General features: G+C 39.6%; 1 long non-coding RNA gene across 1 annotated transcript; it reads right to left on the reverse strand.

Moving 5' to 3' along the window:
* Nucleotides 1-1078: 1078 nt before the first annotated feature.
* LOC136656886 (uncharacterized) lies at nucleotides 1079-17002 on the reverse strand. Its single transcript, XR_010794722.1, has 2 exons — nucleotides 5019-17002; nucleotides 1079-1700 (listed from the first exon to the last, which is right to left on the reverse strand). It is a non-coding gene; the product is annotated as an uncharacterized lncRNA (long non-coding RNA).
* Nucleotides 17003-17474: the final 472 nt, after the last annotated feature.

Consider the following 17474-nt stretch of genomic DNA (forward strand, 5'->3'; position numbering starts at 1 on the left):
CAACACCATGCCAGATATTTGATGCGGCCATCTGGCCAAAAAGTTTGGAGACCCCTGGTCTAATGGATCAGGATAGAGCATCATTTTTAAAAGTGTGTCCCGGAGATAAAATGTTTGGGAAGCACTGGTTTAAACCATATAATTCAATCCTAGACTCATTTTCCTCTCATTTTTCCACATTTTAGAAGGCTGCTCTTTCCTTTTCTCCCCATACCCGTTCTGAGGCAAAAGAATAGTGATTGATCCAGCAGATGAGGGAGATGGCAGTACTGGAGGAACCTGACATATTGATCCTGGCTGAGCAAAGAGGTTGGAGGGATCCTCTGGTTACAAACTCACCAAACACCATTTCCACATTTGTAAACTTGTAAGAAAATTACACATCACCTTTCAAGAGACAGGAAAGAGGTAGTAGCATACAGAAACCACCTCCTAAAAGTTTTACCTCCATAGCTGCGGTCACTTGCAAATGTTACTTCCTTTAACCCATCTGCTTCTTTACACTTCTAAGTTTTGTTTATTGTTCTACTTCATTGCTACGGAGATCGCGTGTGCAACATCAGCAGAACTACAGTCATCTCTGTCTCCTTGCTTGCTACCTTGCTTCTCTGTAATGATATACTGGCAAAACACAGAGTCAACCACCAAGGGAGTTTACTCTTAATAAAGTGCAAGTTATTTAACTTAGAAAAGAATGGTGAATGAAGAGTGGTGAATGAAGTAGGGGTTCCTGTCATTCCCCCCTCCCCATTTTGAAATCAGGGGTTTCAGCCTTCTGGTGAACTTGTCATGCCTTCTTTAAATTTTAATCAAGATGCAATTTTTAAAAAACTTGCCAATCACTTAAAGTTACAATAGGCCAAAATCTTAGTTTTGGTGCATGTCCAGCTGCCTTTAGAGAAGGTGTTCAACAGCAAGAGGACAAGTTATAGTTGTATTCCATTTTACCTTTACAGTTATCCTGCAGTATTTCAGAGATTGTGATCAGGCCAACAGCACCCATTAAGCAACATGGACATCTAATTCATTCCCAACTGGCTTCAATTTAGGTTTTAAAGTTAATATCAAACAAGCAAAATGCAGTTTACACAACTTTATTTTCAGAAATTGACATTCATAGGAGTGGGACCCCTCAACAGGGGACAAAGTCAGCTAAATTTCCAAGTAGATGGTGAATTTTCATTCCAGAGGCAATTGACGTGATAATTTTGAAAGGTTTTGACTGGTCATTTTACCTCTGTGGTTTGTAGAGATGTGAAGGTCCAGAAAAACACAGGGGGAAAAACCCAGATTTTTGAAAATCTCAGTATATCTGCACTTACAACTACAGAAGGAAGTAAAGTGAGATTTTATTTTAAAAAGGGAAGAATTTTATTGCCATCCAATTTATGCTGCTGCAAATCTGCTGGACTCAAGATTCAAAGGTGGAAGTAGAAGTGATGATAGCACTGTTACTGCATTTGACTGGATTACAAAACAAGCATCACATTTAGGACTTGATGTTGGGAAGGTACTTTCAAATGTTGCAGAATATAGAACATCTTCAGGGATTTGGTTCAGGAATGCAATCTGGGATTCTGCCAAACATATTCCTCCTGCAACCTGGTGGCAAGGTCTTTGCACAATGCAGCCTCTGACTCCTCTTGCTTCTCGCCTTCTTCAGATTTCTCCATCTTCTGCAGCATGTGAAAGAATCTGATCTATGTTTGGAAACACTCACACAAAATCAAGAAATAAAGTGACATGTGAAAGAGTAGAGAAGCTTGTTTCAATCTGAGCAAACCTTCAGTTTTTAGAAGTCCATAATAACTATGATAATGACAGACACAACAGAGTAGCTGCAGAAGCAGAAACTGAAACTGATAATTACAATTCAGAAAATGATTCTGATTTCATTGAAACTTAGTCCCACTCCCTTCTATACACTTCCCCCCTTCAATTCTTTTAATGAGAATGGGTTCTTTAATTTTTATTTAACACTGTGTAGAGGAAATATGATAATTGTCACTTCTGGATTTTTAAAAATTGTTTTATGGAGGTTTTTTGTCTGTTCCACATAAACTAGTAAACTGTTTAGGAGATTATTGCTCCATTTGTTACAATTACAAATAAATATTACAAAAGTAAATTCTGTTTGTAATAATTGTTTGGATACACTATATTTTTAATATGCTAGTTGTGAAAATTTTATGCAAAGTCAAATTGTCCATAGTCATATTTTATGTTCCTAAAGTAACAGAATGACTTTCAATCTGGAAAAGAAAAAAGTGCTAATGTGGCTTTTTTTTTTTCAATTTTTCCAAAAATTTGTTTTTTTCATAAAATGTCCAGAAAAAAACTGGGTTTTTTCCAAGCTTCAAAATTTCCAAAAATTTTACATCTACACCTAGATGGCCCTAGATAAGATTCCTACTAAATTTCACAAACCCAAGTGTCAGGTTCAGAAATTATCTGTAAGCACAGTATTAGAGGTGTAAGTTTATTGTTTGGGGCTCAGTTTGCGCCCAAGTCACAGGAAACACGAGCTGAACCAAGAAGAGTTCCCTAAAATAGTTCAGAAATGCAAGTGCAGGAGTTCTCACAGAACGCTAGGTCATGAACACAAAACAGAACAAAGAAGCTACATCCAAAAGACAAAGCAATTTTGATGGGGAAGAATGGTTAAGTTAGACAATAAATGGGACAGGCTCCTGAAAACATTCACTCCAAGAGAAAACACGGGGCAGAGAAAGGTTCAACCCAGGAACTGTTATCCCATTTTCATACTGCTTCTTCTCAAGAATCACTATGAGGAAGGAAAGGAAGCACCTATCAGCTTCTTTGCATTTCACTGACAGCTCAAAGCTGTCAGTCACATTATGCCTCATACACCTCCCCCTATACTTCTTGAAAGCCATGCTCCATATATGGAGGAGAAGGATCCAGGCTATAAGGCACAGACAAAAAAAGGGAGATAACAGTCAAGGCAGCTGAAGCAGCTTTGAATGGCTTTGCTTTAGTTTGGAGTGCAACTCTTTCCTAATCAAATGCATATCCCCAGTACATGCTTTCACATCAGATCTACCTGGAATGAGTGGCACAGGCATTTTATGTGTGAAAGTACATTGAAGCATTATGAGTCAGCACATGTTCTGGAACCGTGATGAATTTAAAAACTAGGTTACTTCCTGCTAGTTTCCCCACCCCCTAAAAAGTTACCTTCTTAAAGGAGATTCCTTCAACCTAAAAAATTCCCCATTACATACTCTGGGTTCCAGGTCTACAGCTGAAAACAAGAGATTGGTCTCCTTCCCCTACAAATGGAAACCAATAACCACCCACTTCTCAACTTCTACTGAAAGCTACAAAAATATTTGAAGTAAATGCAACATTTAAGGTATACCACAGTGCTAAATTAAACTCTAATCATACAGAATGCTTCATATGGGCAGCTTTAAGCTAGTTTCCAGGATGAAACCTTCAATGTGTGCTGGCAGAAAGACCTTAATTTTATCTGCAGGGTAACAGAGTAAAGAATTATACTTTGATTAAAACCACAGGTTTTATGAAGTATCAATATCCAGGAATAAACACACTTTGATCTAGATTGCTTCTTTGCAACAAGATGCTGCACATTTTGCAGAGTACCCAATGGTGCTGTAACTGTTTGGCATCTAGTATGCTCAACTCTTGCACACTCTTGGTAGGCTGTAGCATTGCTGAGGAAACTCATCAGTTTTGCCTGCATTGATCATAGATGAAGTTCAAAGAAAGTTTAAAATTGTGAGCTCTGTTCTGTGTGGATAAGAGCTGGAAGGCCACTTGCTGAAGGCTGCATCAAAGCACTGGATTGCAAACACAGAAAATGCATTTCTCTACAGCCATAAGCTAAAGAGGAGGGCCAATAAGCACAGGAGTAGATTTGATCTTATGGTCACCACCTATGAGATTTTTAAAAATGTATTTGCAAGTCAAAATGAAAGTCTACTCAGTGCCATCAGGCACTGTAACCTGTAACAGGTTAGGATAACTTTATGAAAAGTTATCATACCTAGCCTGTACATTTTAGGATGAGGATTAAACCAAAGCATGCAGTGAGCTATTAACAGAGACACAAGCATCCACCAACTAGTTCAAGGTGTGGGTATCTTGAGAGTCCAACTCCCCTACTAGTTTATTTCATTTCAACAGGACCCATTTCCCACCTTGAGGCACCTCTTCTCTGCCTGCTATATACTGAAGCTACAGGATATTCCACTCCCTTCAGTATCTGTACTCCAAGGACTAGGCTAGCTAGCCAAGCAATTTAAAGATACTGAAGGTGTACTGCAGTTGTAATCTTAACAGCAGCAAAAATTTACTTCTGATCCTAGCCCCTATTATACACAGTTCTAAATGATTGTGTTAGCTAGCACAAGAAATGCAAGGATATAAAATAAAAAGGCTCTTTTCAGCTTCTTGGTGACCATTAACTGCTCAGATGAAGTTTATGTTGCATTTCTAGCAATGAAAAGCACCAGAGGAAGTTCAGGAAATTCATTGCTTAAGTTTCCTTTCAAGTGGTTAAGGCATAAGTGTGTCATAAAACTGTCTAAAAGGAAAAGACAAGCTAGGACAAGACTGATGTCATTCTGAGATCTGCACTTGGACACTCCTATAGGCTAGAACAAGTGGCCAATGTGAAAGAAATTCCAAGCTTTGTTTTGTTCTATTCACACCATGCAGTGGCAGGACTAGTTACATACACACCCTGCAATAGGCAATTCACACAGGCTGACACAATTAACCTGAGAATCACATGATTAAAGATGCAACAACCAGGAGGCACCAGCATGTCTTTCAACTGATTCACAAGACCAGAGAAGGCACCAGTTGCTATTTCCAAGTTTCTGCATCAGGCTATTATGGGTACAGACCAGTTCACAATTCTCAAGCATGTTCCCATACACAGATCAGATTACTTGGAAATTTAAGTCTATTTAACAACTTTTCTGACAGACCTTATGTACATTTGAAAGGTCTTTAAGCCATTCACATACCTTTTAGAAGGTTTCTATAACTGGAACCCTATCTTCATCATCCTTCATGTTGCAAGCAGAGAACCTCAGGTGCTTGAGACTGCACAATTATGTTATTCTTAAAAAGGTTTGTATTGCCTTAGAGCAGAGTTTAAATTTTCTTCCTCAGGAAACATACAGAGAAAAAAGTTTACTGTACTGCATTCAGGAAAAGCATCCAGTTTAAAAAGTGACAATAGGAACAGCTGGTTTCTAACACAGAAATTGTAGGTAGGCATGCTTATCCATTTCAATTTTAGAAGATTCTAAAACCACATGCTAGTAATACCTTAATTGGAACCAATCAAAATGACTACAGCTTTGAACAGCTAGTTTTGAGTTCTGTATCAGGCTGTGAAGTGACCTACAGAATAGCCCAGCACACATATGCATGACAGAACATGCTGCATCTGGCATCTTCTTTTACTATCGACACTGTGAATTTAAAGCTCAGTTTCTCTAAATCAACAGCCTTCACACTGGGTTACTTAAGAGAAGAAATGTCCAAGACTGGACAACTCTTTCCCACATCCACACACAGCTGTCCATTTTTGGGAGTAACACCCCTTGTCAGGGTAAGGCTGCAGAGGCATGGAGGCCAAATACTCTTTAGGTTAAAAAAAGCTAGCTTGAATGACAAGAGGAAAAATCCAGATAAACTTCTATTTCCCTTCTCTGCTAAAGTCAGCTTACAGAAATTCAGCACTGTTTAGCATTCTTTTCTCCTTTCTCAGAGTAAAGACAGCTTGGAAATTAATGCTTTCTTGACTGGATAGTACCTGTGACCACCTGTCAGCCACCTGCTACAATGCAGATTTCTCATGAGTTTCATATAGAACTTTAATATGTTTAAAACCCACATCTTGTATGCATTGCTATAACTTTTTGCTGAACACAAAGGGCAGTCTCCCAGACTTTTCCAAGTTTTACACACAGCAACCTGTAGGACAAATTCATTTTGTTGGAAAAGCACACATGCACATACAGCGCTTCCTTTAGATACCTCTATTTAGCCACTCAACATTTTCCAGGAACTTTGGCAGGAGAATGCTAAAACTGCTTTTTGGTAGTAGCCTAGGAAGCTCTTTTCCAAGTTTCGGGGGGGGGGAGGGGGCACTTAGCCTAGTGTTTTCACCATCCACCAAGAAGAACCCTTACAGTCAGCTGGACATGGAAATGCTAGGGTGGTGGTAATACAAGAGGAAAAAATCCTTCCCCCTCTACAACGCAGTGAATAAAAAAATCACATCAGTTTGCAGACCTGTGTTCTCATCTGTACTTAGAAGAGCTCAATAATTTATCATTAGGTCCTTTACCAAAGAAAGCTTAAAAGGTAGGCACAACATATAGTGGCTAGGTGTACCAGCCATAAGGTTGAGCAAGTTCATATCATTTCTAGGTGAACAAACTTTACAGATTGTTAAATGCCAGCTATTTCCATCCTCTGGCTGATTATTCTTGTTAAAATGTGAAATTAAGAAAAAAGTTAAAGGTACACAGCTATCTGAAGACAAAGTCAAATTAAAGCTTTGTGCAGCTGATGAGCTGGGCTATTACTCAAATGCTAAGATGAAGTGTTAGCAGAGAAAAAGATATGGAGAAACAAGAGTTGCTACCCTAATGAAGTTTTATATTACCATCATTATTAGGTATCTACAAGTTCATGGAGAATCTAATCTTGCCTGCCTGAAGAGACAAGGACTACCAGAAATGGGAAACAACATGCACCAACTTGGCAAGCAGCCAAATGAGGCAAAGTCACAATGCGAGATTTCAGTGAACTTTGACTAAATAGTTTGTTGTGTTGCCTAGGATGGAATTAAGCTGGAAATGATACATTCCAATAATGGCATTTGGTTGCCATCTTCATGAATAGTGGTCATGACTAAAGTGAGATAAACACATGTTGATCCCTCTACCCAAAACCAGGCTTAAATCCTAGGTGTCTTGCAAGAACTGTGTTTAGAGCTTGAAGTCTAAACAGAAAAGACACCACTAATTTTCAGCAATAAGAACACTTATTTCAAGAGGAACACTGCAGAATATCTGAAGTCGTCTTCAATAGCGTTAACAAAAACAGCTTCAATTCAAATTTTAAGTGTGACACAGCATACAATGGGTATTCTTTATGTATGTAGTGATATTTCGTTATCAATATGTTTTGACTTTTGCTCACGTGAACATCCATTTTCATTACCTCAATTTTTTTTAAAACTGTAGTTGCTCCTGTGATCAGGCACAACAATTATTTGGCAGAAGATAAACAGCTGGTTGCAATTGTTCTGAAACCAGTCTGCATTTGAAGAAGGCTGTAGAAGGATGAGCAAATAAAGATTGTGCATAGCACTGGCTGTTGTTCTCTTGCAATTAATCAATTTCACATGGCCACAGGACTCCCAACTTCTGTCCAATGCTTGAGTAAAGACACTGCTACATTCTTTATCAGCTCTAGAGTGCCTATACCTCAGGGACTCACTGCACTTTCAAAATAGGATCTTCTATGCTGGGGGAGGGGAGGAGAAAAGAGGAAGCAACCATTCTTTCCTAAAATAATCCTAAAGTTTCTTGTACAGATATCACAGTAGGTAGTTTGTATTTCTTACATAGGTGGTCACATTTTTTTGACTGCTCACTCAAAAGTGTTTCCCCTTTTGCAAGTATAAGCCATTTCTGCCCAACAATTCATATACACAACAAATGTGTACATCTGTGGGCTGGGCAGAAATGGGTTAAATAGGCAACAAGAAGCACAGCAGCTGAAAAACCTTTTATTTTACTACAATCCATTTTTGCTGTTGGTTATCTTCCATTTGTTGCTGAAACTGTCATGACATGAAGATTCCATTGTCATGAAGCATTTTACTAGACACATCTCTTGTCTTCACAAGACAGGTTTCCCTTTAGACAAATAGTCACCCAAAGTTTGCAGCACAATTTTATGCATTTTTACTCAGAATAATTGTACTCAATGGGGTTTACTCCCAGGAAAGTGTGGAAAGGATTTCAGCCTTTGAGTGCCTGTAAGCAGTTACTCGGGTGGCACAGTTATACAGCAACTGCAGTGCTGTAGCTATATATTAGATTTTGATCCACCACGTCTAGGATATGAATGTTCAAATCCTGCACAAATGAAAAATAATGACTGAAGGGTTTCAACATCTCTCTTAGAAATGTACCACCAGGTTTGTCGTGCATTCATTTTTCTGCACCAGATTTCAGCTGCTTTGGCTACATGAAGAGTTTCATTGTATTCAAACACTTGTGACAGAGCCAGGGCTGCATCCTTTCCAAAGGCAACAACCACATCCCATTTTCTTATGAGGCTCAAGCTGAGGTAAGTACACAAGCAGCTTGTTTTCCAACCCTGTTAAATTTATATGCAAATCTTCTAAAGTTAGCCACACCCCTCATTCCCTTCAAATGATCTGTAAGCCCAAATGTAACTGGAACACTTATACTTGACTGTTATGCAAAAAGTTCAGAAAAGTACAATGATATAGTTCTCTGCATTCTATGGCATTTACATGAGTTTACAAAAGTATGAAACAAGCAGAATGGTACCATCACCACGTTGTGATGGGAAACTATCACCACCAGGTATCATGGTACATTGGTGTAATCTGGTAATGTTGCATGGTCATTGAAGCTGTGACATCTCACAGAACTAGTACACATTAGCAATTCAGATAAGCAAACATCTAAGCAGTTACACTTTGGGGTAGAGGAATTTTACAAGTCCTTGTCTACACAGCTCCATCATGGATTGTGTTTGACAGCAGTCCAATGCTGACTTGTGGTCAACACCACTTCCCCTTCCACAAGACCTCCATGTAAACCAGAGGACAGTAGCAGGCCTTGCAGATTACCACAATACATACTGGTACATTAGGCAGTATTAACCTAGATTGACTTTTTAAAAGATGGTAGCCAAATGCAGAGTGACACACCCCCAACTAGATTTTCTTCCTTTAACCTAAAAACTCCCCTTGCCCCCAGTATAGGCTTTCTTCCTATATTCAATTAGAGAGTTGAATTTCCAAGTCTGTAAAATCAGCTGCTTAGCAACAGTCGTACAATGAACCCTCAATTTAACGGGAGTCGGAAACAATGAACATTTTCTGCTCCATAAAAAAAAGTCATGCATTTTGCCCATGTCCACTAGGTTAAATGTATTTGGATTTCATGGACACCCCCCATTAGATCAAAGTTAACTATGACATTTAATTCAAGCTATAAACATTCTTTTTAGGTCAGACTTACATAACCAAGGAACATTTTTAAAAACCATGCTGAATGCAAGGTTTTTCTTTGCTCAAAGTCTCCTCCCCCCACATCATGTTCTTACAGCACCAGCTATTGAGGCAGATCCATGCAGTTATGTTGTGCAGTATGACTTTTCAGTGAACCTTCTACTGTACTTCTACTGTACTGTTCTGTAAGAAGTCAGCTCATACAGAGAGTACTAATACTAGTACTAGTATTAAAGAAAGGCTCTTAGCTGCCAGTCACGACTCCTGCTTTATTGACATGAGGATCTTTATGGTGCTTTTTTTGAGCAATGGCAAACTCAAACCATGTTGTATATATCCTTGGAATAAAGATTTATTAATGTTTTAATACCACCCACTTTCAGGACAGAGTAGGCCTTTGATAAATTGTTAGCATGCATGGTCCTGCTGTTGAAGTGAAAATGCTAGCATATCACTTAGAGGCCTTGAAAAGCAACTCCTCTACTGTGGCATTTGCAATCTCCAAGAGACACCAATATGCTGAACTACATATTTTCTTTTGAATCCCTTCCATCCACAGGACAGACATTTAGAACACAGATGACTAGGCCAGCCCAATTGTAAAGAGCTACATTACAAGCACTAGCTTCATATGTGGCTTCATCAAGCTACCCAATACTCTGGCCCCAGTAAGTAGACCAAAAAGTTACTGACATTTACAAAACACTGAAAACTGTACAGCCTATCTGCAATAAAAGTTATTCTTCTGGTTGTTTCAGTATTCTTCACAACCTCAAGAGCATTTGGTTTAACACAAAAATGTTACCTTATGCATAAAAGGAAACTGTACTGTTATATATAGCAAAGGCCAACTTATGACAAAATATATTGTAAAGAGTGAAAGTAGACCAATGTGGGAAATTATAATTTTCGTGGCATACCAAAATGCCAACAAGATACTGTTGAACCAAATTCCCTGTTAAATGCAATCTTGTCTTGTGGTTTATTAAATCTAAAGTGAAACTTTCCCATATTAAGACTGTAATAAAGAGCTCTAAATACTGTGAATTGTACAATCACAGAATTGAGAAAACCAGAGCCGCTGCACACATACAGCAAAGCTAAACTGGGGTACCTGCAGTAATCAAGAGCAGGAAGGGGAACCACAAGTTTCCAAATAATGGGGACAGATAGCCACCTTCATAGTTAAAAGCAATAAGCTATTCCTCTCTTCTGAGAACCCCAAACAAGAATATTTTAAAGAATTTATATTCTGCCTTTCTCCAGATGAGGGCAATGAAGGCAGCTTGCAATACTAAAAGCAGTTTAAAAACATTAAGAGCACTAAACAAAATACAAATACATAGTACAAAATGGATCACCAATGGATCACCTAAAATAGTTAAAAATTACACCAGCCCATCAGATCAGCTATTGAATACTATCCAAAATAAAGATCCTACTCATACATATTTTTCTAACAGAAGGCTTCTTGATGTCAAGCAACAATCTTTAGAGCATCTGATCATCTTTTAAACAGACACCATACACTCACATTACAAGTCCCTAAGCTTAAATTACTAAGAATATAGTGTCACATGGCTATTCCTATTCCTCCCATCTTGTATTATGCAGCAACAACCTTAGTCTATGATGAAAAGCATTTCATTACTCTGTTAAATATATAAAAGCAACTGTATCGGATCTCAACCATGATCCGCTATACTTAAATCCAAATACAGTGGTGCCTCGTAAGACGAAATTAATTCATTCCGCGAGTCGTTTTGTCTTGCGAAAATTTCGTCTTGCGAAGCGCAGTTTCCCATAGGAATGCACTGAAATTTAATTAATGCGTTCCTATGGGCAAAAAAAGTCAGAACAAAGTCAAATTTGGTTTACAAAGTGTTTAAGTGCTCTTTAAAGGCATAGCGTATTTTTCGCTCCATGTAAAGTGAACAGCAGTCAACAGTGGCATTAAGAACCATTATCACTGTCATTAACAAATGGAGAGACTTAAAGGTTTGAGTACTCTAGTTTTCTGGAAACCCCAAGAACTCATCATCGCTAGAGTCAGAATTTATGAAGCTCATTTGCTCACAATCACTGACATCACTTTCTTCGCTGTCTTCCTCCCCCTTCCTTAGGGTGAATGTGAGCATAAACTGGCATGAAGATCCTCCCCCTTCCTTAGGGTGAATGTGAGCATAAACTGGCATGAAGATCCTCCCCCTTCCTTAGGGTGAATGTGAGCATAAACTGGCATGAAGATCCTCCCCCTTCCTTAGGGTGAATGTGAGCATAAACTGGCATGAAGATCCTCCCCCTTCCTTAGGGTGAATGTGAGCATAAACTGGCATAAAGCATAAAAAAAATTCATCTTGCGAAGCACCGTCATTAAAATTCGTCTTGCGAGTCACCAAAAAATCGCATCTCTCTGCTGCCCTTCAAGTGAGAGAATAAGGAGCTGCTTTCAGTCAGCATGGAAGGCAACGGGGGCCAGAAGTGATACCAGGCCGTGAAAGATCCATCTGAAATGCTGGGTGGTTCTTGAAAGATAGAACCTTTCTGTTATTGTAAAAATCCTCTTGGGGGTTTAGAGCTAGCCTGCCTCTGTGAACCACCTATGTGAACCACCTTGAATAAAATTAGAGTAGTCTGATGACCAGAAAGGCAGTATATAAATACCAGTATTATCATTATTATGCACAGAGAGCCTCTTCTGGTCTGGAGCGTAGCCAGTATGCTCTGCCCTCTGAAGGGGACAAGACAGCAGCAATGAAAGCTGGCTGGGATGAATGTGTGCAAGAAACAGGGATAGAAAGAGCACTGCTTCACCTAGTGGATGGCTTCTAGTTCCCCCTTTTTAATAAACACTAAGACTTTTAGGTACCTTTGACTGCAGTGGCTCGCTGCTCTTTCATACTGGCTGCATTTACAATAGTTTGAACAAAAAACCAGGGCATTTATACTTTTAATTTTCATCAACAAAACAGTACAATTGTTCAGGCCAACTAAGTTATACATAATGCATGTCAATGTAAAAAAGTAAGTTCAAATCAGGTCAGATATTGCATACATTTGCAATATCTTGCAAAGGCAAGAGGTGTGGTCTGGAGGTTAAGCTGTCCCCTTGCCTAAAAAGGTAAGCAGAATTGGCCGCAGGATCAGAAACGTGGAGGAGTCGGCTGGCAAGAAACAGATAACATTTAGAGAACCAATCTGAAGCTTGGTTTACAGCACCCTGCAAGAAGGCACAAGTGTCAGCAGCCAGGATGATGACTGCACTATGATGGGAGACATCTGGAGAAATGGAGGGCTCCATGAGGTAAAAACCTCACTGAAAAATAGGGTTTATATTGAGCCTGCCTATGTAAACTGTCTTGAATCTGAGAAAGGTGGTATACAAATACTGTAATGAATATTTAATTTTTTCCCGGTTTATTCACAGCTTCAACATTCCCAGAAATGTTAAATCTCTATTCTCCTATGTACGAGCACACCATTTTTTCTGAGGGAGGTGGTACTGGCCTATCAAATGTAGCAACCTCCCTTACAAATAGAGCATTGTGGTGTATGTACACAGGAGGGCAGCACAGGAGCATACCAACCAAGCACAAGTCCTATCTAGTGTGCACGTAAGAACTCAATGTAAAACAGGAGTAGAAAAAAAAAGCTTACTATTTTCTTCCCCAAACTCCAATTCATTAAGGAATGCTAAAAAAAGAGTCAATGTCTGCTCAGGTATGATTCCAACTCTGGATTTTGCATTCCAAAGTTATGGCAATGTAAGAATGCACAGTGACCCTCTGAATAGTTTCTATAACCTCTGAGCCAGAGATTTTTTCCATTCCCATTCTAGTTAGTTCTCCGGTCAAGGAAGTTTAGGGCAACACTATTTGGGGTACATGGTCCATACTACAAGATGCTCAATGCAGCAGCACACACTTGTTTTGAGAACTCTACAGTGATTTGGAGGCTCTTGTCTGAGAAGCAATTACAGAAACACAGTTGATCTCTGATCTGGAACACAAAGAAGTTTTCCAGACTTATCTTGCCCTTTTGGGACACAAATACCCTCTTCGTTTTTTGCCAACTTTCAAATTGTCACCATACTGTAGTGGTAGTGAAAGTACAGGATGATAAATACTGCTCTTCATATGCTAGCAAAACAGCTTCTTTTCCTCTCACCCAATTCACACCTTTCCCCAGCAAAAATAGTACGGGCTGTTTAGAAGTAGTGACAGCTTTAAACATTCTCCAATATCTCAAACCCTAGGCTAGGTTGAAAAGAGCTGTTCACATAATTTCACCTGCCATGGCAGGGGATGCCACAGCTTTATAGCAATCATGATGGGCCCCCAGCTTCTCTCCCAACCGTCACTTGGAATGCAGGGATCATTCCCACAGTTGTACTGTACTTCTAAGGCCCTTGAAACCTAAGGTATTCCCAAGGAAAACCATTACCTTCTTTAGTTCTAAGATGAGAGACTTTTTTGCTGTTGCAGAAGTGCTCCAAGTACCTCAGAAGCACAAGGATGAGCGGACAAGTCTCTACCGCCCACTTCAACTCTAGAGTTGCCAAAGGATTATAGGTTGACCTTATTGTTCTGAGGCACTTGGCAAGTGACAGATCCTGGTGACCACAAGTTTTGTTTGTTTTGCTAATCGGCAAGGCCAGCTAAATTGGCCATGGTCCCATTTTACACATTTGTGTTCGGTCTGCTTCCCTGAATTCAGGCTGTATAAATTATGTGCATTCTTGGGTTTTAGATTAACCACACCTCTCCCACATTTATCAACTGGGTCCAATTATATACGGGTCCTGAGAAAAGTCACCTTGAAAAACATTTCAAATTAAAAGTATTATTCATTTTAGTTTTATGAAAGCATGCATTTTTAAAAAGTGTTTTCTGAGAGAAAGCTAACAACATTTTCTGCACCATCTCTCTCTCTCTAAGGCAGGAATGTCAATCATATGGTTACTATCAACTTAAGTGTCACTGTTTGAGCAATTTAGCCAAATGACTTGGTTGACTCATGCATCTGACTATATATATCTGAGATATTTCAAACATACAATAGATCACACCAAAGAAATTAAAAAACAGCCAAAAGGACAAGTCACTGATTCCAAAAGGCATAGACAACTCATTTTCATCTGATGCTATGCTCCAAAAAGTACAGTGTCACTATTAAGACCATTAAGTCCCTACCATTGTAACCAGGGACCCCTAAAGATAGCAAAAAATGAGCAGGGCTTGTATGGAAGTCAGTCATTTAAAAGTTAATGGTCACATCCCATAACACAGGAAGTGTTAATGATTAATGCACTGCATAGGTAGTATGTAAATTTGATCCACAGCTGGAATGATCAGCTGTCAAAGTCAAATTACATATGACCATCAAAATGCATGAGTGGTTCAGCAAGAATTCAGATCAGGATGGACACCATCTGCTCAGAAGGATTCAATCAATCAATCAACAGTATTTATATACCGCTTTTCAACTAAAAGTTCACAAAGCGGTTTACAGAGAAAAATCAAATAACTAAATGGCTCCCTGTCCCAAAAGGGCTCACAATCTAAAAAGATGCAAATGAATACCAGCAGACAGCCACTAGAACAGACAGTGCTGGGGTGAGGTGGGCCAGTTACTCTCCCCCTGCTAAAAAGAGGAGCACCCACTTGAAAAAGTGCCTCTTACCCAATTAGCAGGGGATTCAATGAGTACTATTAGTAAGAAACATCACAACAAAGCCAATGCCCAATTGTTACAGAAACACCATCAGTACACCAAGTCACTTCTAACCAGAAATGCATAATAACCAGGAACAGGAATTTTGTATATATTATACAGCTTGCTACTTTGTGCCAAGATGTTTCCCAAGATCTTCCATATATGCAAGGGGTGAGAAGAGGACCTTTCCCTTCAGTCTCAAGCACCACATGCAAATCTACTCCTGAGAATTGATGGTCCCTCAGGAGTAGATTGGGAATAATCAAGAACTGTCCCCCCACTGCATGAAAAGGAAGTTCTTGGGTATATCCTATTTTTTAGTACAGTGTAGTACTAAAACATAGGACTTTATCTACAAAAAGCAAGACAAAATTCAAATGAGATTGTTTGGGGGGCAGGAGAAGGTGGGAAGGTAGTGAGAGAAGAAAGCAAACTGGCATGTTTGGGGTGGTTTTAACAAAAGTTGATCAGTGTATAAAGTGCTACGGTTTACCAGTAAATGCTGAAAACCTGAATTTTACAGAGTACACACCGGATGCAAGGCTAGCCATCTACCTAACCCCAGAGAAGCAGAGACATTTAACATCTCTTTTGGAATTCTAAATGATCAAGCTTCATAAGAGATTTATAATTTTAGCTTCAACGGGACTCCTATTTTAAAGGTAGTTATTTCTATTCTTACTTAATAGAGAATAGGGAATAAAGAGGTCCATCACAGTTACACTTATATTTTGCTGGACATCAAATTCTAAAAGTTCAAGTATTTCAATATGGTCACCTTTATAATGCATGCAAAGAAATTCAAGAATGATGAGTAAAGTTCAAACCCTACTAAGTGACAAGATATTAATGCAATTACTATCAGCCTGTATCTACTCTGACGTATTATTTTTAAGTACCTATAGGAGAACAAGGAACACCCACTTTAAATGCCTCTTTTAATAATCACTAATACAGAAATTTACAAACTCAAGCCAACTATTTCAAAGACTAGTAATGAATTACATTTAAACCACCAGGCCCCACCTAAACTTGAATTACATAAGTTTGATTAATACATACGTTCCATTTACTAACTCAACAGTTCTAATTTAAGATTTGAAAATACATAGATGTTTCAATATTGTTAATGTAACAACTGTAAAAAAAATTCAAACCTCACGTAGTAGTAGAGGGGAACAATGCAGTATAACAACAATCACCACACGCAAAAATATCCAAGTCTAAAAGAATGTAGTTCTCCATTTCAGAGCATCAAATAATAAATCTTCCAACTGCTTAATATCTATATTTAGCTCTAGTCAATGGAACATAACCAATTTATTATAGCTCCATGTGTCAGGATCATGTACACATCTGCCACTCTACAAACAGGCATTATATACCATGGCACAGAATAAAGTAGTCTAGCTGTTTGTTGCCAACCATACCACCTTTGCAGCTTAAAACCCTAAAAAAGCAGAGAACACCCTGTAACAGGAATCAGCCATCTGCTCTGCAAACCAAGCCTACAATACTAAAACACAAATCAAAATTTCAATGAGAGCTTTATATAAAAAAACACAAGCTACATTTCACTAAGTGCAAGAGCAGGCAGAACTTCATTTGCTAGAAAAATCAATTGCTTTCCAAGACTTTGTCACACTTCCAACTCCATAACTAGCTGATAGCTTAAAAAGGCCACAAGGCACATTATAGTTCACCTAAGCAGGAATAGAGACAAATGATCACTGAACCCTTTGGGTTCCCCAACATGGTACAGAATGTTGCTTAGAATGAGGCTCATGGGGTTTAATTCCTTTTGTTTACTCCAGCATATATGCCACAGACTTCATCAAGTGTATACCAGTGGTGCAGCAGGAGGGCCCACTGGAGTCCTTTCCAAAGCACCATCGCCTGTGAGGTACGGGGTGTGGGGAGGCAGAGCCTCCCCACTGGAGTCCTTCGAAAAGCACCACCACTGTGCGAGGTGCCCAAGCACCCATAACCCACGCTCAGAGCATGGAGAGCATACAGTGTGTGGGCTGAGTGCCTCAAAGGCAGTGGCGCTTTTTGGGACTCCAGTGGGGAGGCTCTGCCTCACCTGTCTCCCCACACCCAGTACCTCACAGGCGATTATGCTTTGGAAAGGACTTCAGTGGGCCCTCCTGCTACACCGCATTCCTCTGGCGTCTACCGACTGCGCCAAATCCAGTTTTGTATGGACTGGAGGTCAATAACCGATTAGGTGACTTCCCCCTCCCTGAGCTCATTGGTGTCACGAGGTACAAGCTAGCTCAGCTCCCTCCTCATCACACCCCCCACGCACACTAGTGGTGGGGAAGAACGAGAACTTTCGCTCAAAGCACCAGATTAATGCAGCTGTGGGTGGAGAAAGGGGAGGGAGAGCGGAAGGGGGGAGTAGTCCTGGAGCAGCTACGCCCTCTGGTCCGGGAGGCAACCACCGGTGGCGTAGCTGGAGGGGGCGGGACAC

The sequence above is a fragment of the Tiliqua scincoides genome, chromosome 7, assembly GCF_035046505.1.
Source record: "Tiliqua scincoides isolate rTilSci1 chromosome 7, rTilSci1.hap2, whole genome shotgun sequence".
NCBI lineage: Eukaryota > Metazoa > Chordata > Lepidosauria > Squamata > Scincidae > Tiliqua > Tiliqua scincoides.